The 25,107-nt window shown below is 41.8% G+C and overlaps 1 long non-coding RNA gene across 1 annotated transcript in view; it reads right to left on the bottom strand.

The window, feature by feature from the left end:
• Positions 1 to 24,807, bottom strand: part of LOC146806008 (uncharacterized) — a 39,287-nt gene extending 14,480 nt beyond the window's left edge. Inside the window, exons 1-2 of the long non-coding RNA XR_014967537.1 lie at positions 24,711 to 24,807; positions 6,196 to 6,218 (exon numbers count right to left, since the gene is read on the bottom strand). This is a non-coding gene — a long non-coding RNA (uncharacterized LOC146806008). The remainder of the gene's footprint in view (positions 1 to 6,195; positions 6,219 to 24,710) is intronic.
• Positions 24,808 to 25,107: the final 300 nt, after the last annotated feature.

Here is a 25,107-nt window from a genome sequence, read left to right as displayed (position 1 = left end):
TTGGCAGAGAGGTAGTCTACAGGTCAAGGAAGTGCCTTTTGTAGGTCTGGTGTAAATCTGTTCAGTAGTTCCTGAGAAAATAGCATTTAAATCAATATATATATCTGTGGCAGCTTACGGTGCGCTTACCGTGCGCTTACGGTAAGCTTACCGTACGCGTACGGTGCCGTGCGCGAGCGCGATTCTGATTGGCTGTTACAGCTTAGTAAACATTCGAATCGGTCGAAACCAGGAAGTGGCGGCCGCCATTTTCTCTCTCGCACTCAGGGGGGGGAGGAAAATCAAAGGTTGAAAACATGTAAAGGGGCATGTTAGACAGCTCCTAACCACCTAGCCTTGATCAAGGTGTCCTAATAGAACCCCCAAGGATAAAAATTCGAAAAAACGCCGATTATGCTTACCGTACGCGTACGGTAAAAATTTAATTAAAAAAAAAAACTATCCAAACTTTCCCACCCCCGTGTGCAAAAGGTGCCCGAAAGGCACCTTTTGTGCATGGCTTTTCAGACACAAGGAACAATTAATAGATTACCTTTCACAACGAAGCGCATAATATGTCCTCCGTGTGCGGACGGTGCGCGAAGCGCATCGTGCGTACATGGCCCATCCAGTGTAACGTAGGCACGCGGCGCGCAAGGAACGAACTGCGTTAAGTGGGTGCGCATGCCACGAACGGCGTAAAGCAACTTAGCATTTAAAAAAACGTACAAATTCACTGAAAAACCATAGGTTTCACACACGTTATAGTTAGGAATTAGCATTTAAAAAACCTTGCAAATTCACTGAAAAAACCATAGGTTTTACACATGTTATAGTTAGCTGGACATTTTACTGATAAAAAACCATTGAAATTCCCCCGTTATAGTTAGTGCAGGCAACTATAACTCACGCGACCGCAATCCTCTGCTGATGACATATGTGTCTTTATGAAAAAAAAATATTTGTAATATATGGATAGCTAAAATTTAATGGAAGAAGACATGGGCAAATAAGTGTCTAAATACAGTATTAGCATCAGCAGAGGATTGCGGTCGCGTGAGTTATAGTTGCCTGCACTAACTATAACGGGGGAATTTGAATGGTTTTTTATCAGTAAAATGTCCAGCTAACTATAACATGTGTAAAACCTATGGTTTTTTCAGTGAATATATATATATATATTACCTTATCGTCTCCAACCCTTAACCCTGCTCACCCTAAACCCTCGCCATAGAACCCTAAGGATACCCTTGCTACCCAAATACTCTCACGCACCCTAAACCCCAAACAAACTTTTGCCACCCAAATACCCACACCCTCCCTAAACCCCAAAAATAACCCTGGCACTCAAACACCTTTACCCACCATAAATACTTTAAATGTTTTTTCCATGCAAATATCCTTACCCACCCTAAACCCTAAAAATACCCTAACTACCCAAACATGCTACCCACTCTAAACGCTAGAAATCCCCTTGTCACTCAAATACCTTTACTCACCCTAACCCTTAAAAATACCTTGCAACCTAAATCCACCTACCCTCCCTTAACCCTAAGACTATCCTTGCCACCCAAATACTCTTACCTACCCTAAACCCTAAAATAAACCCTTGTCAGCCAACAAGTCTCACCTATCCTTAACCCTAAACATACCCTAGCCACCCAATATGCTCACCAACCACTAAACCATAAAAACGCCCTTCTACTAATATATACATATATATCAATTGGGTTTTGGCTTATCACTTCATCCTGTGGTCTACTCATGTCCAGAGTGAGGTGTCCTTCGACACCCAGGATTGAGTGCTCCATATGAACATTCTGTTTAAAAGATCCCTCCACACAATGGGGCGTACTTTATCCAGTGGTTTCTCAAATAAGCATTCTGGATGTTCCATACAAACACAGGGCTGTCTCTCCTCTCCCAGTACCTACTAATCCCTCCAAGGATCTCCTCATCTTGAACCTTTAGGGCTCCTAAAAGTGAGAGGCTCCTCATTTCCTGTACTCTAGATGGACACTCCACTCAAACTCTGGAAATGTGCCCTTTTTCTGCCCTTTTCATTTCTCTGACCCTGATTTTCTTTTTTTTGGTCTTTTTACTGAACACTATTTTTTATGGCAGTGCATGGTGGGAGAACAATTTATAGTTATCACAGAGAACTATAAATGGTAAATTTCAGATTTTTTTCATGTTTACAACATAATTATTTCGGAGAAATGTGACACTTAATTGTCTCTTTAACTTTAGGTTTTTACAATGAATTTCTTTGGGTTTTTCAACATTAAGGGCCCGATTCCAATGTTGTTAGGAAAGCCCTCCATATGACTCAGAGCTGGAGAGATTTCCAAACAAATCGTGCCTCATGAGTCCGACCGATTTCGATGTGTCCGTATAGTGACAGACTCGGTTCTGTCAGATTCCCTTGGAACTCAATGGGAGCCTGTGTTCAGAATGAGAACACAGGCTCCCATTGTAGAATGGGGTGGTTGGGGAAAACCTTGCACTGTGTGACAGGCACCCCATGGTTCCTGCCACACTGAGATTGGCTTGAAAGGGGGTTCCCTTGGGTACCCCCATGAGCCTGATTTGGAGGCCCCTGAGAAAAGGGGAGACGATTAGTTCTGGAGAAAATGATTCGGAATGACTGTCCAAATCGGTTACCATACTCGCTCGCTCGGAAACAAACCCATTGAGCTTTAGGAATCGGATCTGAAAGGCTTGACCTGTACAAATGCCTTTCAGAACCGATTTGGACAGCCCAAATGGTTTTCCAGGCATTTTACTCGGTCATTGGGAAGTGCGTATAAATCGGTCCGAAACAAGTGCTCTAGATTGGATTTGGCAAACATGAATCAGATTCGTAGCCCTTACAAACAACATCAGAATCGACCCCTTAATGTTTAACTATACTTTACATGTGCACATAACTATAACGTTCCTTTAACCTTTAGGTTTTTCAGTGAATGTCATTGGTTTCTAAAATAAGCTTAAAATATAAAGTTAATTTACATGTACTCCTAACTATAACGCCCCTTTAACATTTGGGTTTTTTCACTGAATTTAATTTTTTTTTAATGCAAAGTCAAATATTATTACCATACCTAACTATAACGTCACTTTAACCATTGCTATTTTCTAAGATTTTGTAGGCTTTTTTTTCACATTACTTTTATTTCCGTATGTAATGCCAATCCCATGCTGCACTCAACCTTCACTATGTGCAACCTGGGTTTGGCCATAGAGTCTGCCCGATGGCCAGTCCCTGCGTGCAGTTCCCTGTGTGTTACAGACTCTCTGTCATGCATGTGGTAGGTTTTGCATTCACTTTCTATAATTCAATTTGCTTAAATGTATTCTTGAACTTTTTTGTAACTTAATTTATTTTACAATAAGTACTTAGGGGCATATTTACGAAATTCTAATGCAGTGCAGAAAGTCACCTTGGGGCCCCATGCCAAAGGGAAACAGCAGGGATGTGTCATATTTATGGCCAAACAACACATCCCTGTCTTTCCATTGACTAGCTTTATTTAGGCAGCCTTGCACCATCACAGACAACCTTGTGCCATGGTGCAAGGATGCTTGTGTTGTAGTCAGAATTGTTTTTGTGCAGAAAGGGGCATCTTCCTGCACAAAAAGATTCCTAAGAGACTTTTTTCTCTTTCATTGTGTGCTACAGAATAGGGGTGGGTGGAATTTGCGTAGTCGCTCAACGCAAATATCCGCGAAACGGTAAAAAATCTCCATGAGCAGGCAAATGTTCCGCGAACATGCGGAATTGCTTGTTCTGCCCATTTGCGATGCTTTTTTCTTGTTCGCAAATGCTGTTTGTATGCTCAGGGAGAAATATCTCATGAATACGCATTTTAAAAGCGTGAACAAGCAAAAAAATTCCTCAAAGCTGCGGATCGCAGAATTTTGGGCAATTCCATGTTCTCCGCGGAACGCAAAATTACCCAAATTCTGTAAATTCCTTAAGCGGAATGGATTTTACTGCCCAGGCCTACTACAGAATGCAGCACAGGTAGAAAAAGGAAAGAAAGAGGGGAATAGAAGGTGACATAGTGATAGTTCTCCTCATTGTGCTTCCCCTGAGGAGGCGCATCCCCAGTGGGCAAATTTACCAGAGACTTGTGTCACATTTGCACCACACAAAGCTTTCTTTTTGATCATCCAGTTAAACAATACCAAAATATCACCGAAGGTTTAAAAAACAGAGGTTCTTTTTAGAACCACAATATTTTGGTAAAAGAAAATAATTAAGTATGTTGTTTGTGTTAGTGAAAATGTGTTTGTGTGTGTGTTGTGTGTGTATGAATGCAAATAAATGTTTATAGACATGCAACCAGGTCCATGCCTGTGTATGTGTGTCTGAAAGTGTGTGGTTGTATTTTCGGGATAGGACAAGTGTGATAATGTGTGGGAGTGTAATTGTATGTGTCTGAGGTTATGTATGTCTGTGTCCTTTTGTGCATCTGCATGACTGAGTGTATGTATGTGGTTGTGTGGTAGAAATGAATGCAAATGGGGATTCCGGAAGCTCTCTGATGGCTAATTGTCACCCTATTTTCATCAACTTGGTGTAAAGTTCAGATGAGGGGTCTAGGGACTGACCCATAAGATACCCACTCTGAAAAGCCTGAAGCAGGGATGTTTACTTGCCTCTCTTGTATTCCAAAGCAATCTACCACACAGCTTTTTAAAAATAAATAACTTCCATCCCAAAATCATCATGCTAAAATTCCCCCCACCATGTCATATGCACTAGAATATGTTTCCATAAACAAATGGCATATCTTGAACACGAATGAAGGGAAATGACTCTGCAAAATAAACTACTCCAGTCCAAGCACTATGTCTAGAACTCTCGATAACTAGTGCCTACTCAAGACTGTTGACCAACGTAATTAGATGGGCATATAACCTATTGCATGTAGAAGAAAGCTCTTTGAGAGCCCTCTTAAAGCACAAAATTTCAAGGTAAAACAAGAAAATCTCACAACAGGTTTAGAGCTTTTTCAATGCTCTATAACACTCTTGCAGTTTTTGTCACCTGCACATTTGCAGTTATTTTTAAAAAAACATGACTCCACGTCTAAGTTTAGGCCTAGCCATTGCACAATGTTCCCAGTTATCACACTATAGATCTTTCACAGTTACTCTAGAGTATAAGACTTACCTAAAATATTTGAGATACACCCTAGAACACATCATCCAAGACTGTATCATTATACTTTATTTAGGGATCTTACCAATAAATGTCTACACAAAATATTGGAGCGATACAATTGACAAGACAGGATTATGCAAGCTCCGTAGAGGAGGAGTTCAAGATATAGCCCATGTATTATATATCTGCCCCAACAAAGTCCTGGTAAAAGCTTGGCATCCATTTTTTAAAATCGATATGTTTTATATATAACCTATTTACTATCAACAACCTGATCACCCTAATTAGATCACCTCCAAATGAATTTGTTTGTTATATTTTGTATATATTTTTAAAATAATTTTTCACTATTGTAAAAATAATGTATGTATATAGTTTGTTATATTTATAATAATGTATCAATTTTGTATTCATTTTAAATTGTTGATCTTTCCTAATTGTTTCTTCTGTTTTTTCCATGCTGTGAAAGAGGAAAATGTAACCAATTATTCTTTTTGAGCAGTAAGGTGTCCCTTTCTGCACAAAAGCAGTCATCACCACAATGCAGCACCCTTGCAACATGACGGAAGGGTGCCTGCTCTGGCAAATGACAGCTAATTGTGCACTAGCACAGGGAAAACCACACGGACATTGTTGTTAATACGATGCATCCCTGTAATTTAAAATGCGCAGCTCGGAGCAGCAAAATGGATTGCGGGGCAGTGCTGTGTCAGTTTTTGTAAATGAGGCCCTAAGTTTGATTATACAAATGATGTGTTGGTTTTTTGTAATTTAACATCCCTCTCCATTTAGTTCCTCTGCTTCATGTGCCTTCCTTCCTGTTCACTGAAATATCAATATAACATTTTAGATCTGTTAAATGAATTTGCTTTAATGTTAGAGACAGGTGCCTTGGTGCAGACATTTCTGAGTCTGTCTCTTCTAAAATAACAGATAGTTCATCCAAAGCACTGGTATTGGAATTCACATGCAAAAAAACAAGTCAGAGAACACTTCATAAAGTAACAGCATATATGAGCAGTACATTTGTCACTTCTTTTTACCTGTGGACGGGAGTCAACAAAGTCTACAAAAAAATAAAATAGAAATAGACATAAAGAAGGTAATAAATATTGCAGTTAATATATTTGCTCATTATTGATAAATTGATCAGCAATAGTAATCACATCTCTTGCATATCCTGTCTAACTGATAGCTTCTTTATACATAACGTCAAAAGTTAATGTAAAACTACCCACTGTTGTACTTTTATTGAAAAACCCATCAATAGAGTTTACAGAAGAGAGTTTGGTATTGATTAGCGAAACAAAGGATTTGTGTATTAAAGGCTCTACAGACTGCCAAATGTCCAAACAACTTACACAAGGAGAGACAATATTTAAAGGGGGAGTGCAAAGTTCAGCTTTAGTTTTTTTGAATATGCGATGTTACATCGCATGCGCTACAACGCATGTGATTACAACGCTGTCGTTACAATGACCATGTTGTTACAACGCAAACCATTACAACGCAAGTTGTTTCTACAACTTGCTGTAGGGGGCGCGCTGGAATTAGGAACAGTATAATTTACTATTCCAACTCCAGGGTGTGCAACAGTAGGGAAGGTGTTGGAATAGTAAATTATACTATTCCTTAGTTTAGCGCGCCCGCCACAGCAAGTTATAGAAATTACTTGCGATGTAATGGCTTGCGTTGTAAACGCAGTCGTTGTAATCACCTCGTTGTAATCTCATGCATTGTAGCGAATGCCATGTTAACGCTGTTTCCGTAGTTTTTCTTATGCTAGGATTTTAGCAGATAATTGAAAATATTTCATAAAAGACTATCCTGCCCTAAAAAACTTACCACTTGCACCATACTCCATCATTGACCACTGATACAACAAATAATGTGTAGGTCGATAACCAATTTGTCTTTCTGGAAGTGTATTCAGAAAATGAAGGAATGTCTTGAGATGTGACGTCCTACTCATTACTAGTGAAACTCATTGGGAAAATGGTTTCATTTAGAATTTCGCATTTTAATTTTTTAAGGGCATAAAACCAAAATGGTATCAAAGCGATATAACCAGCAAGGGCAAACAGGGGAGACCAGCAGCAGCAATTATGGTTGCAAAGGGGGCCAAGTATTTACTTGCCTGTGGATCACGGAATAAGAATTAAGGCTCAAAATATGCAGAGGGAGAGTGTTCCAGAGCCTGGCCTCTGCCACAGATTAGGCACGCTCACCCCATCTTGCCTTCCAGAACCTGGAAACAGTCACTTTCCTCTGAGCAGCTGATCTCAACTGTCTGTTTGAAAGGTATCAGTTGAAAGCACTTCTCGCATAGCAAGAGCCCTGCTATTGAGGGCCTTAAAAACTGAACACAGGGCTTAAAAATCAGCCACTTCCTCACTGGGAGCCAATGTAGTGTCGGCAAACCCTTCCTCACCAAGAGATGTTTAGGAAATCCCAACACCAAGCAAGCAGCCGTTTAAAGTTTTACCTTTGTTCAGCTTCCGGGAGCTGATGATGTTGCAACTCATTACAAGTGCAGCCCTTTAAAGAGACAAGCTACTTAGAATATATCTCATTGCTTCTCCAGTTCAGTGGGCTAATATAAGTCTAGTGTTTTGTCTAGGCACCTCCATGTAGTATCCATTTGGTGTTGCAAGACAAGAATCTATTTTAGCTTGATTGAAATATTTTATTAATTTAACATTTTTTGCTCTTATCATTTGACTAATGTCACTTTCTGTCTTGTCAATCACGTAAAACGTTGTGTTACATATCTTCTTTCTGTGTTGTATTGTATTGTATGGTACTGACATTTGTATAGTTATTTCCATACCTATAGTAAGGCCTAAAGTGCTTTTCTGATTTTTCTGTTTTTTTGTCTTTTTTATATAATGCTTCAGACCCCTCACAAAATTAAAATGTTATCTAGTATTTATCAGGGTCATGGGTACCCTGGTTCTTTGTTGTGTGACTTATGTGAAAAATATTTTGCTCCCCTTGAGCACAAACACTGTTAATAAATGCAACCATATATGCAGGTATTTCACTTCTTTTGGGAGAGGTTGGTTCCATCGAGGTTTATGGGGTCACCAAGTAGCATCAAAGAGTTAAACCTTTGAAGGCACTTTTAAACCAGCAAGGATTATCGTTATATAGAGAACTACCCACAGCTACACAGGAGCTAGAGAAGAGCAAAATATTGGAGGCACTGTTAAAACATTAGGGAGTTTTTTCTGGAGTCTCTCCAGGAGCAACAGAAAAGCAACTCATTAAAGTCACTTTTACACCATCAAGAAATAATATTACATGGAAGTCTGTCTAGGACTGGCGGAAATTAAACAAAAGTGCAACCGAGTGAAAGTATAGTTAACCCTACAAAGAGCATTATATAAAATCGGCCCTGGAGCAATGGAGCAACAACACAAAAAAAACAAGCCTTGGCATAGCCAATAGGTCTCGCTTTTTGGACCTTATAAGTATTTAGTTATGCAACTGTTGCATGGCTAAACACTTATAAGGTCCCAAAGGCGAGACCTATTGACTATGCCAATGCTTGTTTTCTTTCTAATCGCGGCACCGGTGCTTTACTTTTAACATTAAAAGTAAAGCGCGGGTGCCGCGATTATAATAAAAGTAAAGAAATAGATGTTTGTTTCTATTTCTTTACTTTTGCTATAATCGCGGCACCAGCGCTTTACTTTTAACATTAAACGTAAAGCATTGTTAAACCACCTATTAGTGTTATGTGGATTCTAGCCAGAAGTGACAGAGGAGCAACAGAACAGTAACTATCAGATGCACTGGCAAACTACCAAAGTAGTCAATGATGGTGTTTGCCAGGAATCAAATGGGGAGAGATCATGGAGGATTTAATGAGGGTGCAAGACAGAGGGTCTGGTCCAACGCCCCTTTCCGGCCCTAACAGCCCCAAACTGGGACGATGTCACAAGAAGACAACCTTAATGTTTCAATCTTTACCTTATTGCCCTAGAAGGATGGGTTGAAAGGGAAAGTACAGGTGGTTTTGAGACCTCCATCAAAAGGAAGTCCACACATTAGCCTCCTGCCTGCGCTGATTTGTATGCTCTAGTGGAACAAGGGTAGGGAGGTAGGCTAGAGAGGTAGTGAAGAAATGGGAAAATGACACATGCATCAGTAAAGCCAATAGGTCTCCCCGCTGAAACTTATTAGCTTTCTCAAGGCTTGTTCTTTTACCATTATGAGATGGATAGATGCCATCTTGCAATGGTAAATTAAATAGAAATAAATAAAAGAAAATAATTACAGTTGAATAACACATATGCATTCTCATGCACAGTGGCCATCATGGAAGTGATGTTCTTTCAGTGGATAATGATGCAGAGAGAGGGGGCATAAAAGTGAGAAGTCCATTAGCAGTGTGCAGCTGATGGGTTCTTGCTCAAATTAAAAAATCAGTTAGTAAATGAAGACTGTGGGAGTTTGGAAAAGAGGTAGAAAAGTGATAAACTCATGTGAAGTTCTACAAGCAAAGAAAAAACGGAATTCCTTGGAGGTCAATAGTCGGGGGATACAAGACAACCAATCATTAGAAAAGAAGGCCATCCGCTCGTGAGCAAGGGACTAACACAAAGCACACTCTGTGTATATTTTATGGTGGATCTTTGCAACCAACAGCAACATCTGTGTGTAAAAGCTGCATATAGGTTGAGACCCAATAACCTAGAAAAAATTCATTGTGGAGCAAATTAAAGGCACATAAAATGTCAGCAGTAGCTTGTATTTGGAGATACAGTTCAGAGAATATAAATCTTTGATTAACAGTCAAATAGCAACATTCAAGCATTTACTCATCAAAGTGCATACTGCATTTTAGGTTGAAATTATTTAAATGAAGTGAGAATTATATGAATAATAAAGAATAAATACCAGACCTTTCAGAACTGTTAATCAATGTGGAGTCAGGGCATTAGGAATACTCAGGCAGATAGGCCTCAGGTGTTTTTCCTCTGAAGGAGTCTCAAAAAATGCATTAAATTCTGACAAATATGTCACAGTCCACAACAGGATAGTGAACAAATTATTGTTTCCCAAACTAATCAGATACAAAAAACGGATGGCATCCTCCAATTAGGTTATTCACAGAGGCGTGCAGTTCCTAAGGACGGGGTGGTCTTTTCCAATGGTCCCCTCACACACCACGAAGGATGTCATGAATCATCATCGGGCTAGCTCCTCTTTGGGCCGGCGCTGCAATGGCCGACAAGCACCAGCGAAGCGGCTGTTTAGCGGATTCTTTTGGTTGATGAAGCTGGTGGATGAGTGCGGGTGTGTGGTCTGGATAGTGCAGTGGGAGTGAAGGGGAAAATAGGTCTAGGAAATCCTAACAGAGGGGCTCATTACGATGTCCTGACTTTTGCCATCGCCGAGCCGGCGGTGGCAACCATCACGACATCGTAACGAGTTGAACCCCCGCCATATGACAATGGCAGGGGGTTTTGCAGCGGATGCAAAGTACATCCGCTGCTTTTCCGCCGGTTGGTGATCGTTACGATTGCCGGCCGGGCGGAATGGGGCACGAATATGGTGGCGGTGCAGCTGGCTGGAATTGCTTTGGGGGCCCATTGTGGGCCCACGGGGAGTGGGGGGTGGGGGGCTGCACTTGGGGGGTACCTATTGTACCCCCTACATTGCCATGCTCAAGGGGGCAGGTACCGTGCGGCACCTGCCACACTGTGTATGGCAATATACAAAGTGCCTCTTTGGCATTGCGATGGCTGCTGCTTACAGCAGCACCCACCTCAATGTTAAAGATGTGGATTGTGACCGCCAGGGTGGCATCCTAATTGCAGGTGTAGGACTGCCGCACCTCTGGCAGCTGGTCCCAACACCGCTAGGGTGGCGGGCAGACTGAAGTCCGAATGCCGTCCTAATGGGGCCCTTAATGATGTTATTGTCACAGGGCCCTAGCCTAACTAAAAACTTTCAGCCATGGCTGGAAAATTATGTTCCTAAAGGGCCAGTATGGTATCTAAGGTCAACATGTTTTGTGCCTTGCAGCCCCTAATGGGTCAATTGGCACTTCATCAGGACCAAAGTGAATAGAAAAGGGTACTCTTCGCACTACAGCATTACTGGTTTGCCGTTTGGCCTATTGCTAACCAGATGCGGGTAATGCCAATGGTAACCTAGTCCCGAGGTGGAAGACCTAAAGGAAGGGGGAAACAAGGGGAGGGGATAAAAACAACAAGAAAAGAAACATAGTCTAATTAGACGAAGCAATTGCGTACTGCTATAATCAGCACTTGGTTCAGTATGACCAGTGAGACTGACTACAAGTACGGGGGGATTTAACCTGAGTTTGAGTGTACTTGAGCAGTGTCAATTAACGTGAAGGCTCTATTGTTAAAAAACATGGTGCCTAGGTACATAAGGCTGGCAGGTTAGTATCATTCATGTGCAAGCATAAAGAAAGGCTTGAGGTAGCAGGTTAATGTGGTTCCTCACAATGCCTACCGGTAGTTAGTAAAGACCAGGATGCCAGAAGGTAAGGTTCTTTATTCGTGCTTAAAGGTGCCTCTGGACATGGAGTTGATGATCGTGTGCATGATCGAGACTCCGGTGCTGCATTAGAGCGATGTTACCGGTTACTTAGTAAGCTAGGTATGCTGCGGCTAATTAGCATGTAAATGGACCAATATTCAAATGTGCTGACATAATGGCAGTGGCAATAACCATGAGGGCTACATGAATGAGTTAAAAAGGTTATGCGCCACCTGGAATCGAGGTAAGTGCTTAAAATGGTGTGAAGATTAGCAGTTTCGGGACCAGTGCGGGTGTGCGCCAGTCATGTTGAAATACCGTCATGACTGAGGCAAACTCACCCCAACCAATTGTGGTTGATGGCCAACGGGGGAGGCAGAGCGACGCTCTGATCTGCAATACAGGTTAGCCCATAGTTATTTAAGCTGCATTTATCTTACCGGATTTTTTGAAGGAGGTTTCTCTGGGAAATGCAGCAGTGTGGCATGGATCCATACTTACGGGAGGACTGCAGATCGAATAGCTTTGATCGTACCCTTATTCCGGGCCCCATACTGAATGCTTGTGGATCCGGATACTAAGTAACGTCCTCGCGGCACGTTGCAGCATAAACCTCTAGAACACTGACTGTTGCAGCCATCTTGGGGATGAAATTTATTGATTAGGAGAGTGATCGTTTTTTGGAATGGGAAGCATTGCGGGTGATATGAGAAGATGTTTTGGAGCTGTCACAAATGAAAGGATGGTTGGAGGTGACCAAGGTGACTCAGAAAAAATTACTGGTGTGGTGTGTACTATTGGGTAATGATCAATCTCTGTGGAAATGGGTCTTGAAAAAGGATGTTGTCATGCTCCAGGAGTTGCGCCCCGGACCGAAACCAGGTGGTGAGGGTATGGAGTTACTGTCTGATGTAATGAAGTGACAGTTGAGATGCCCTGGGCCATCCGTAGCTGACTGAACTAAGGGCTTTCCTGGAGTAGATAAGGTGATTGCCCGAAATCAAAAATATGTTTTAAGGGTGGTTGAGTTCTGCCCAGGGGATGTTGTCATTTAAGCACCGTGGGATGAGAGTTTGAAGACCCAGCTCTGTTCTTTTCTGAAGAGGGCATCTTTAGAGGTTGGTTCGAAAAGCTTACAGGATAGTCCATTGGAAGTCATTCTGGGTGTGGTTATTTTCCAAGACGTGAGTGCACATTTTGGTGTTGTTTTTTTTGCACCTGATGTTACTTCTATGCTCTGTCATTCTGGTTTTCAAAGGTGGTCATGCCTATGTATTGCAGTTGACAGGGGCAGGGATGAGGTAGATGCAATTGCGGGTGTTGTAGTTCGTGTGTTGGTTTGATGACATTTCCAGGTGTTGGTGAGTGTAATGGTCTTGGTTGCCTTAGTCAGGGGGCATACTACAAACTGACTGCAAGGGAAATAGCCTTTGACAGGTGGAAGGTTCCACAGGGTATTCTGGGGTGGTGAAGTACTTTTCTTCTTTGGTCTGGCGTTGACCAACAGATCTTTTAAATTAGCAGTACATTTGAAAGCAAATCTTGGTTTGCTGAGAGTGTTACCACCTGCTTGGAGGATATTCCAGTGTTTAATAACTGCTTGTCTAATCCTGTTGAATTCAGGGGTGAAAGTTGTGACGCAAGTCATTTGGTCAGACTTACCTTTGGGTTGTCTATCCAGTAGTGTATCTCTGTTAGTGTTACAAGCTCGCTTTTGAGCTTGTTTTATCTTGTTCAATAGATATTGGCAGTTGGCCAGATGGGAGGTTAGTTTAGATGAATGCAATTTAAAATCCTCCAAATTGCTGCAGTTACATCGTATGCGCAAGAACAGTCCATATGGCAGGTTCTACCTTAGAGCTTTCGGGTGGAAGCTACTATATAGTAAAGGGCAATGGCTGTTGGTTGGTCTTTTGGAGGTGACTGTATCTAGTTTGCTGTCCCTCTGTATGATCATTAAGTCCAAGAAAGGGATTTCAGTGTCAGATGTATTGGCCATGAACCTGAGGAAGGTATTGAGACTGTTAACCCAAGTAAGGAAAGAGGGGATCAGATTGGACTCACCCTTCCAGAATACCAATATGTCGTCAATGTAACTGCACCATTTTGTGATGTTGTTGGTAAAGGGATTGGTATTGGTGAGTACATGTCTTTCCTCATAGTCTGACATGTATAGGCATGCCAGACTAGGGGTGAAGGTACTACCCATTGAGGTCCCCTGTATTTGGTGGTAGATGCAATCCTCATACTGGAAAAAATTCTCAGTCAGGGCAATGTGGGCACATTCCATGATGAAACTGATGGGAGTATTGGAAGTCCAGGTGGAGTTTCTCGGAATTTCCTCCACAGCCTCAAGGGTGGCCACTTTGGGGAAAGTGGTTTAAAGGGCCTCGACGTCGAGGGTGATTAGTACGTCTGGTGGAGGGCCCTCTAAGTTGTTATTCTCAATCAGTCTCAGGACATCCCTGGTATCCTGTAGAAAGGTAGGTGTGGTTTTTACCAAGGGTTGGTGAAATTGTCGCAACATTTGGAGAGTGGCTCCAAGACATGCCCTATCCCTGACACAATAGGTCTTCCAGGTCGAGGAATAATCTCCTTGTAAAATTTAGGCAGTGTGTAAAAGTAGGGTAGTTGTGGGTTATTGTTGATAAGAAATTCAGACTCATTTTTGGAGATCCATCATTGGTTAAGGGCAGATAATATCAAGAATTTGATTCGTAACAGGTAGCGTGCAGTAGGATCCTCCAAAAGGGGCGTGTAATGTCTGTTGTCATGTAGTTGGAGTAGGTATTCTGTCCTGTAGTCGTTGGTTGACATTATAATAATGGCCCCGCCTTTATAGGCCTCCTTGATGGTTAAGGTGGTGTCGTCAGCCAGGTTTTTTATGGCCTCAGTTTTCCAAACTGGAAGTGCTGTGAAACCCTCTTACGGTGCATATTTTTGCGACCTCTTTTAAGACTGACTTTTCAAATGTAAGCACATCAGGGGGTACCATGCTTGAGTTTGGGGTGAACGTAGAGGGTTTTCACAAACCTGAGTCAGTAGGCTGTCACTCAGTTTGATTGGCGAAGTAGGCTTTGAGGCGGACCTTCCTGAAGAAGTTCTGGAGTTCACAGTTAGTGCAAAAATTGTCAATGGAAGGGGTGGGCACAAAGCCAAGACCACATTTCAGGACTGGTTTTTCTACATCAGTGAGCTGTCTTTTTGATAAATTAACTAAAAGTTGAGGTAGCTCCTCAATTCCATGGGTGGTTGGTGTGCATGGTCCTGCCAATGTACCTGTTTCTGCTGGTTGTTGGCGCCTCTTCTTTGTCTGCTTCTCCCTCTGCCTTAGCCTCTGCCTAAAAAAGGTGGTTGAAAGGGGGCAAATGAAAATTGTTGGTTTGGTTTGAAGTTGGCATATGGCCACATTGGGGGGCCTTGGTAGGGTGGAGGGCCGTATCCATATGCCATATTTGTTTGAGTATGTGGATGGGATCATTGGCTACCTCGGCTGTCAGTACTGGAGTTACTGCTAGAGGAGTAGTTCCTTCTGCGTTGGACATCATCATCATCTGAGGAGTTATCTTCCGTTCCTGGAGTGTGTCATCCTTCAGGTAGGGGTAGATCTTCTCCTTGCTGAATCGTGAAATATACTTTTGTAGTTTTGCGAACTTTCGTCTCATCAGGAAATCTTTGTTGTCTTCAATTTCAATGTTTATTTTGGCCAGTTTGGATTTGACGGCTGCGATGGTGGTACTATCTTTTAATGCTCCTTCTACTATTGTGATTTTCATGATGAGGTTGTCTGCTAAGCGTTTCGCCGTTTTTATGATTAGCACCCAGAGGTCCCTGGTGCACTTTCAAGCAACCAGGGACCATTCCTCTTTACATTGTTTATCCTCCAGAAATATTCTCGGTGTATTGGAGACAATGAGGCCGTTGGGAGCTATAGTAGCCCGAAGGCACTCAGTCATAATAGCTCCATGCATTATAATTTTTATAAGTAGTCTCTTCATTGTTGTTATGGTATTCCAGTCGCCACCTTAGTTGCTGGAAGAGACTCCCCCATCTGTGTTTAGCAGAGAGGGCATTCTCAGTATTTCTGAGACTAGGTCGTCGCTGAATGATAATCCTTGGTTAATCTCCATTGTTCATAGAGGGTTGTAAAGAGTGCAAACCACTGAAATATGCATCTGCTCAAAGCGTGCAAATCGCTGATAACTTACGCAAAGTATCTAGAATAGCGAGATATATATGGATTTGTTCAAAGTGAGCAAATTGCTGATAAACTTGCACAATGTATTCAGGTCACCAGGATGTATCTTGAAAGCAAGCGTGCCAATCGCTGACGTATAGATTTGCACAGGTATAATTCAACAATGAAGCAGTGTAGTGAAATGGCACTCTATCATGAACTAAAGAAGAGCGGAACCGGATGAGAAACAGAAACTCCGGGGTACTCAGCAGGATGCAGATATTTCAAGAAACGTAAGGTACTCTTGAACTTAAAGTTTGATGCAACGTGAGTTCTCGGAAGATATATCGGCCTTTTTTGAGCCTTAAGATTTACTGCTCTCAAGCTGGAAGCTTTGTCCTTTGTTGTGGCGAGGGCTTAACTACACTCGAGCTAGGAACCACTGTGCATTGTAGAGCCAAAAACAGCTAGAGAACAGACAGCGCAAAGTAATTCATTTTTCAAAGAAGCGATAGCCGAGTAACAGTTGTGACGATCAAATCATGTAGTAATTAAAGTTATTGTAAGCTTTTTAATTTTCTTCAAGAAATCCTCGATGGACAATCTGTGTAAAGTTTTGCAATTCGAGAGAAACAGTAGGTTTGAATGGTTTCTAGGCAACCAGTGCGACAAAAGTTAGTGCAAAACCTTTCCGTATTCAGCTGAATAACTCAGACAGAAAAAAGAAAGAAAAGAGACCTCACCTTGTGTGTTCACTTACAAGTGAAAACAACAGTTGGCACTTCTGAATGTAGTGGACTGCTCTCTGCCCCCTTCAGACCCTTATTCTGATTAATTGTCTGCGTGATGGATAGATGAAAATCCAATGAAGATCTGCCGGACAGTCAAATTCCAAATCGTCGCAAGTTTTGTAAATATGACACCATTCAGGTTTAATGGAGTCGGTGGTGGTTTAATAAAGTGAGAGTACATCCATCAATGAAAGGGGTACTGGAGCAACTGAGAGATAGAACACGTAGCTCCAGTGACCTCATAACATTCCAAGCCTAAAGCTTGCACAATACCACATGAACTTGTAATTCCGATTTGTGAATAGTTGGCTGATACTGATGAGCTCCTCTCTTATAAACCCTCCCTTTTGTTCTGGGTCTCGGTTGGTCATTCCCGCTCCAGTCTAGTTTGGAGGAGTTGCTATCCCTTTCTGCTAAAAAACAACCATGTATAGTATACCATATTTCTATATACTCCTCAAAGTACAGAAAGGGACACAAATATTTCAGGCATTGGGTCTGCCTTAGAACCGCTTTCAAAATTTTGAGATTGGTTCTGCAGATCATTAGTAAAAAAAAGTTTTCCTACTTAAAATCTATGAAGGATATGTTCAGTATATTTGAGGGAATATACATTAATTTGTCTCAGGAACTGCTCATTAGCATGGTCGAGGAAGCATTGTTCAGAAATATTTCTCAAGAGGTACTCATGTGAGTGGGAGATTTAATATTGCCCAATGTAATGAGGAAACCCCAAGCTAACACACAATATCCTAGTAATTCTTTACCTTTCTCGCAGCTCTCTTACCTGGTTAAGATTGTTGAAAGGCACACTAATAAAATACTGGCAATTGTTTTAGCATCAAATCACGTACTTGAACCACAACAGAAGGTTTTCGACCATCCCATGGCATGGAGTCTGCGCTAAATATACCAACAGAAGAGTTGAGGCGGTGAACTGACGAGGTAAAGTCAGCAGTCTTGATACTGTTAGACTTGTCAGCGGCCTCTGACACCATCAACCACCGAATCCTCACAGTATACAAGGCACTGCCAGCAGCAAGACACATAAACCTAAAACAGTTAGCATTGTTGCAAGTCCATACATTATAAAGGGAGATGTCATCTTATAAAGAATGTGGATAAGGGACTATAAGACCTAACCACCCTCCCCATGGAAAGATGCAATATTATTATATAATAGAAGATCTCTGGGCTTTGTCAGCAGACCCCACACCTTAGTGCCTAGATGGTATATCTATATCATAGGAACTGCATGGCTCTTCTCCCTGGAAAGGTCCATCTCCAAGTGTGTGTTTACCAAACATGTATCCCCATAATATCAAAGCACAAGTTTCCAGCAGCCGCAGCTGTGTTAGCATGTTTTGTCTAGGTGCTAGGGACTAACCAGAACAGAATAATAAAGAGCGGTGTTTATCGACCTTGCTCACAGTGTTCAGACTAAACTCCAGGAAAAGGCAGTGAACGCATAAAGCAGTTGGTTCTTATGTGAAAGGCATAAACAGAGTCTTGCAAACTAATGTCATGTAGTAACATGCGCAAAAGCAGCTTCATGGCAGCAGAGCTCATGCTAACTTAGCGATGTCAATAAAGTCCCTGGTCATGGGCCAATAATGTACCCACCAACAGATCAAAATCCAGGTCAGCGTATAATTTATTGGAGAGGCATAAATCCAAGGCACAATAGAAAGGGCACTGCTGGCAGTAGAACACAGGTTGCACGCAAGTGAAGTAGGCGAAGCAAAAAGTTAGTTCACAACTTATGCCAAGCGTCACTAATGGCAATCATCCAAAACGTTGTTGCACCTGGCCACGGTACAGTTGCAATTGGCTGGGTCTGTGCAGTACCACAAGATGGGCAGCCATTGCATCATAGGAGCAGAAGTATCAGCACATCAGCTGCCAGCGCTAGTATTAGGGGTAACCCTCCGAAGGCGCTGGAAAAATTAGAATGGATAAAGGCTAGTATTACTCCAAAAACTGTCTGAAAAGGGGTTACACGGACGGATTCCACAAGTTAAAAAAAATGAGCATGGCCTTCTGTGTTAGACGCATTAAATATTCGATGTATCAGTTTGCCAAAATGGAGTGGGAGATTCGTATTCAGGAGTGACTGAATCTCACTAGACATTCTCGCCACCTGCAATTCAAAAGTCTCTCCAGCTGAAGTGAGAGCCACTTCATGTTGAAAAAATAGTGCTTTGAGTGTTCTAAGTTTATTGAAATCTGTTTTCAAAGTCGGAATGGAAGGCCAAAGAGACCTATCTACAATTCCATGCTGGGGTGGAAAAAGCACATTGCTACAAAAAGTCACACACTGTGAAACTGTTACTACATACGGGATGCCTCCCCGTAAGCCACAGCAGTCGTGGTTATTTAAAATAAGATAAATGCCATTCGAAAGCAATGTGAGTGAGGGAATTATTGCTGGGACAGGCATACCTTTCAAAAAACAAGCCAGATTAGGAGCAGACAAGTTCCAAACACCATGTAACTTAACATGTTTTTAAACTAAGGTATATCCAACTGTGGAATCGCACTTCTGCCCTTTGAGGAATACGTCCTTATCCTTCCGTTGACATCTGTAGGCAAAAGGCAAGGACTACAATTCATAAATAATTGGACTCCCTAGGCATTCAAAGCGGCCTATAGGGAAATGTTTCATGCAAGATTTAAACTGAAATAGCAAGAATGGCAGAGAAATAACGCTATGAATTAACCATACAGCCGAATCAGTCTCTACCTCAGAAAATGGTAAATGTTCTACTTGTTTAATGAGTAATAGCGTGTACGTAGCGTCTTTCATTGACATGAACCTTTGCTTATCAGTTAAGTTGAATGGCATAAATAGTGCTGAAGCATTCAAATAATCTCATGGTACTTTTTCCATTTTGAGAATTAGCAACGTCCATGCAAATTGCATCACAGATCCCAATTGATTCTGACCATGGTATAACACACAGATACATCACTTTGAACAATACATATAACAGATGAAACAATGTTATCTAATGATTAAATGGGGGAAGAGAATGTATTAATGCTATTGTCAACAACTGCAAGAACTTTTTCCAAATTTGCTTAGTCAATTTGGCGCAGACGCAACGCGGCCTCTATCTGCAAATTTTTCCATAATTCATTATAAGCCACATTGATAAACCCTTCTGATCGTGGGGATTTAGGACCCAAGATGAAATCTGCCAAATTGATATCGCTTGACAAGAGAGACAGGGGTTGTTTCACTGATGACAGTGTGGAGTGTTCCTACCATTGCTGACACAATTTCCCCACTGAATATGTGGTGACCAAATGAGAATGCGGGAAACGTGGATCAAGTCTAGTTTGAGTGAAACCTTTAGTTGCATTATGAAAAAGCAGTTGACAAGCATTAGAGCTGGTTTGCCACAACAACCATCCAGAGGAGTCAACGTCAGAGACGAGTGCCATTTCAAAACAGGGCTTGCAGGACATCGATCGTATGATTGGTGTGTTCATGCCAATTATCATACTCAGCCAATGAAGGAATGGATGGAATATTTACATTTTTGGCTGTAGCCAGGCCAAAACAAGAGGTTTGGTGCACCGTGTCATTTAAAAACAATACTTGAGTCTTCAAGGGTTCCTGCCACTGTACCAATGTGGGGGGCCTCCCGGAGTGACTCCTGTCACTTTTCACTGGTGAAAGAGGTCTGGGAAAAGGTGGAGAGCTCTGTTTCTCACTTTCTTCCCTATCATTTTCAATATAGTCTAGGGCATCCTTCTCATGCTCTTCAGGGTCTGAGGAGGGCCCTCCCTCCCTAATATTTTTTGCAGATAGAAGCTTAGGGGGTTTTCAAGTTGCTCATTTTTTGCTGTAACCCTATGGCTAATGCTCCATGTTTTCCACAGAGCCCTCAGATCACTGATCCTCAGGGCTGGGATGACTGAAAAGTCAAGATCCTGACCAGCTCCCTTTGTGTCTAACTTTTTACTTGGAAGTTGGGACCTTTAAAACATTTTGAAAAACTTTTAAACCTTTGCCTAACACACCTAAGCTTTTTAAATGTACTTATTGGAATTGGGGTCGACACAGGGCCTTAGAATTCCAATGTTAAAAAATCAGAAAACATTCTGAAAAATGAATTTTAGAGTCTAGAGTCAGTTTTGTGGATTTCTCGTGCAAAACTCACTTATGAACAAGTAGAACTGCAAAATGCAAGTTGCAAAATGCAAGTTCAGGATCCCACTGCTGTAACACCAATGTAGGATTCTGGTTAGGTTTCACCCTGCAATACTATCACAAACCCCAAAGATGGTCCGCGTATTCACAGTAATACATCTTTAGCTCAGTCTGTTGGTGTGGTAAAGAGCAGGCAGGCTTTACAAGAGGAGGATGTTTAAGCACTGCAGGATACCAACATAGACGATACGTAATTGACATGACTAAAAAGAAATATGACACCAATTAAAAAAAATAAAGCATATTTTTTCTTAATTTAGACACAAAATTTGATCAGCTATATATAACTGTAGTTAGGACTTTTAGAAGCAGTTTACAATCAGTGCAAAATAATACAGTAAAAATATTCAAATGCCCTCAAAGGTAAAAACCACTAGTGAAAACGGTCACTTGCAGGTCTGGTTGCGTGGAACCCTTGCAGGGTAAAGGTGATGCAGATCCCGGGACCAAGACACAGTCAGTACACTTTTACCTGGCCAATGGAGCCCGGGTGAAGAGATGTCCTAGCTGTCCCTGGTTATGAATGGGAGCCACGGGGGAGCTCCTTTTACCACTTACACAGTGCTGTGGGAGAACAGGGTGAAAAATGTCAACAAGTACATCGCTGCTGATGTCAGATGAAAGTCTTTCAGAGTGTCCTCTAGCTGTAACATCGAGGGAAGGTGTCAGTTGCCGGACTTGCGACCAATAAGCCTTGGGAATGGTAAGTTCAGCAAGGAGCTTTTTTGACAACCAGAGGTCTGGGGGAACACGATAGCAGCCTGAAATTTTATGGAAGGCAAGACTACAGTTATAAGAATGCATTAGAACATCTGGTTTGGAGTGATCCTTTGGAGGGCCCGATGGCCAACGATCCTTTGGATTCTGAACATCTATTTGCCTGCAGTGTGCAGGGGACTAGTCCCACTAGTCCTAGGGAGTCTTTTGTTGCTTCTGGCACTAACAGGGGTCCCTCTATCTTCAGGAGCCAACCTTTAGGCTAGGACGAACCTCGCTAGAGAAGTTCAAGGAGTGTTGTAATAGGTACAGAGTCTCCCTCCGTTGGTGTGTGCATAATCCTGTTGTGGTCTTCTCAGGTCTCCTCTTTGATTCAAGTTGGATAAGAACTGAGGGTCTGGTCTCAATTGTGTCCCTTAAATCTTAGATTTAGTAGAGTTATGGGAGTGAGAGCAAGTAACCCATGGGCTGCTAGTCCCTGCAGCTAATATGCCCTTGAGGTGACACCATCTGGGGTTGTATGTCACTTTTTCTACCCATAGGCCACTATTTCTACCACTTTTAAAAATGGCAGTCTTCCTTTGCTGTACAGAATAGGAAACCCACCCTGGAGGTGTGGCTACCCTTCTGGGAGTGTAGACCTCCTGCATAGTTGATGTCCCACATGTCCTGTAGAAGGTATGCCTGAGGCAATGGTGGGCTGTTTACATCTCTGGGGGATTGCCTGGATGTATATCAGAGGCAGTGCTGCATTTGGAGCTCACTGCCTTGATGTGCCACTTCACTAGCCTGACTGGGAGGGGGCAGGTGTGACCTCCTTACTGCCCATGCTTTTCTTCCTGACTCCTGGAGGTGTTCACACTGCTTGGCAGGAGGTCAGAACCCTGTCTTGGTGGGAGCAAGCGCGGGCTGCAGCCAGAGCGTTGGAAAGCTGAGGCAAACAGGTGGGCCACATCTAAAGTAGCCACCTGCCTACATGCCACATTGCTCCTGGCATGAGATTTGTGTCAGGAGTGAGAAGGCACATTGTTAGATACCAAACTTAACATATTTAGGTGGTACCATATGGAGCTAATGGCCCCAGGGATGCCGCGTAAGCCCATGTTCACCTATGAACCTCCTTTCACTTATAGTGTACTTAAATTGTAAATTCCATTAGAGAGACATATAAACTTGCACTTACAAGCCTATACCCTCAGTATACTGCCTCCTGGGCTCAGGAGGACTTCTTTAGGGGCGACTGACATTTATTAAAAGCAGTGCATTTACTTTGCAACACATGCTGATGACAAAGTCGAAATGGAGCAGTGTGCACTGGTACTGCAGTCAGCAATGGCAGGCCTTCTCTCAGTAGTTTATCTGGGTCGCTCGGGTTGGCTCAAACTGTACTGCAAGCACTGGGGGCCCCTTTACTACCCTTGCCCTGGGTACCACTACTACCATACACTAGGGGATTATGAGGGGGTAAAGTCCTTGTCAATTCAGATTGCCAATTCGCATATATCAGTTCTGTGAAAAGAACACTGGCACCGGGGCCTGGTTAACAGGCTCCAATGCAGTGTCAAAGTCAAAAACCAGCATCTAGTAGTCCAACTGGGGGCAAAAATCTCAAGAATATATGGATCAATTAAAGTAAGTGTTTATTATACAATTAATTAAAATCATTGCAATTGATTAGAAACATTGCAGATGAACACCATAAGAAAATAATTGGGAGAAATGATTTTGATTGTGTGCCTCTTAAAATCAAATCATAGTTTAACCACGCGTGTCCTACTCTTCTTTGTTGGAGGGATGCTGATAGAGGCACAAGCAATTGTTAAGAATATTAGAAATCTGTCAGTAAGTTTGGGGTCTGATCCAGTAACTCTTTCACCCCCGTGTCTATGCATCTCAGAGTATTCAGCTGCAGAAGCCTTGCTCTTGACAAGAGTCTTATTTCTGTTCCCAGCAATTCACATATATAAATTATCGACAATAGAAACTCAGCAGCCTAGAAACATATGGGAAAAGGTGGTCAGAGCCTTCCTTCAAATGTTCAATATAATAAATATGTGAAGGGAATCTAAATTTGGTATTATTCCCTTTTGTGTTAAGGTATAGGGAGGATTGAGAAATGGATGCTTTCTGTCATATTTGTATAAATTTAAAACCATCCATGCATGATTTTTTCTTCACAATTTACCTGATCTTCATGATACGACATCAGCTAGTCCTGCTTCATTGCTCAATATTTTATTTGGAGTACAGGCAATATTTTCCCAGATCTCCTCAAACTGTAATGTTTTTACAACATTATCCAGATATATACTCCATCAGTTCTTTACCTTCTCCAACATTTTCCTTAATATTCCCTGTAAAATGAATGTTAAGGATGCTCTCATCTTTGCACAATATGTCACACATGCTGCCTGCAAAATGTAAAGTTGCCTCCGCAAATTAAACTTCAGATTCACCTGTGCCTGTGGTGTGCAGTCCAGCAGTAGTAACAACAATCTGTGTCTCCACACTGTGCAAAGTCAATCCAACCTCCAAATTTCCCATGAAAATCTGCCACACCATATGTCAAAGCGATATAGAACATGTACCTGCCATTATCTATAGCACTAGAGAAAGGGTCAGACCTGACAATTTGTTGGATTAGTAAGCAAAAGTGGAATTCAAAGATTTATATAGATAGATGCCACCCTTCCTACAAGGTAAAGCCCTGGATATTAGTAAATATTTACTTGCTCAAAGAATTCATTTTACAGCTGCTATTTGCCTTTTTAAGTAGCTTTCCCCAAAAGATTACAATATGATTTTTTATTGATTTTCTTTTTTTTTTACTTAAGATATAGCTTAGTGGATTGGCACAATTCAGAAGAATGTGCTTTAATGTGGAGGTAAAGGGATGTCATTGTTCAGCTTAATTTTATAGCTTACTATACCAAAGATGTTTGCTGTAGATGCATTTTTAGGTAAATGTACACAGTCAGAACCCAGAACAAATTCGACATTGCTTGTGTATATTTATGTGCACTGAGCCTGCAGATCTCCATTTTCCAGACCTAAAAAAGAATATAAACTTCCTTTCAAACTCTATGAAAAGGTCTCTGATGATCAACAACATGTATAGAAGGAAACACAACTCACCAAGGCTGCAGGTAAGCGCCATAAAAACGAGGACAACAAATAGTTTCATGATGAGAGAGATGGTTGATCCTGTTGCTGCAATACTCAGCTCAATCTCAAAGTGATTGTTTACTAGCAGAGCTTATATAATTATACAGAAATTGGCTTCTCACACTCCTAGCAGAGTCACCTGACAGATCAGTGTGCTCCATCAACAGTGCTTTGTATTGTTTGTTTGGAAGCACACCAGAAATGCTAACAACACCTCCTCATTCAGACTACTTTTATATGGCTGATGGATTACTGTGCCAGACAGGCTTCAAAGTCCTGAGTGATAGAAAGTAGTATTTTCTCTTCAAATTCTAATAAATGGCCTTGCTCCCACACCCAAACCCTACTCCCCCATTCATAAATTACA

The sequence above is a fragment of the Triturus cristatus genome, chromosome 8, assembly GCF_964204655.1.
Source record: "Triturus cristatus chromosome 8, aTriCri1.1, whole genome shotgun sequence".
Taxonomy (NCBI): domain Eukaryota; kingdom Metazoa; phylum Chordata; class Amphibia; order Caudata; family Salamandridae; genus Triturus; species Triturus cristatus.
This window is presented reverse-complemented; position numbering and strand designations above follow the sequence as displayed.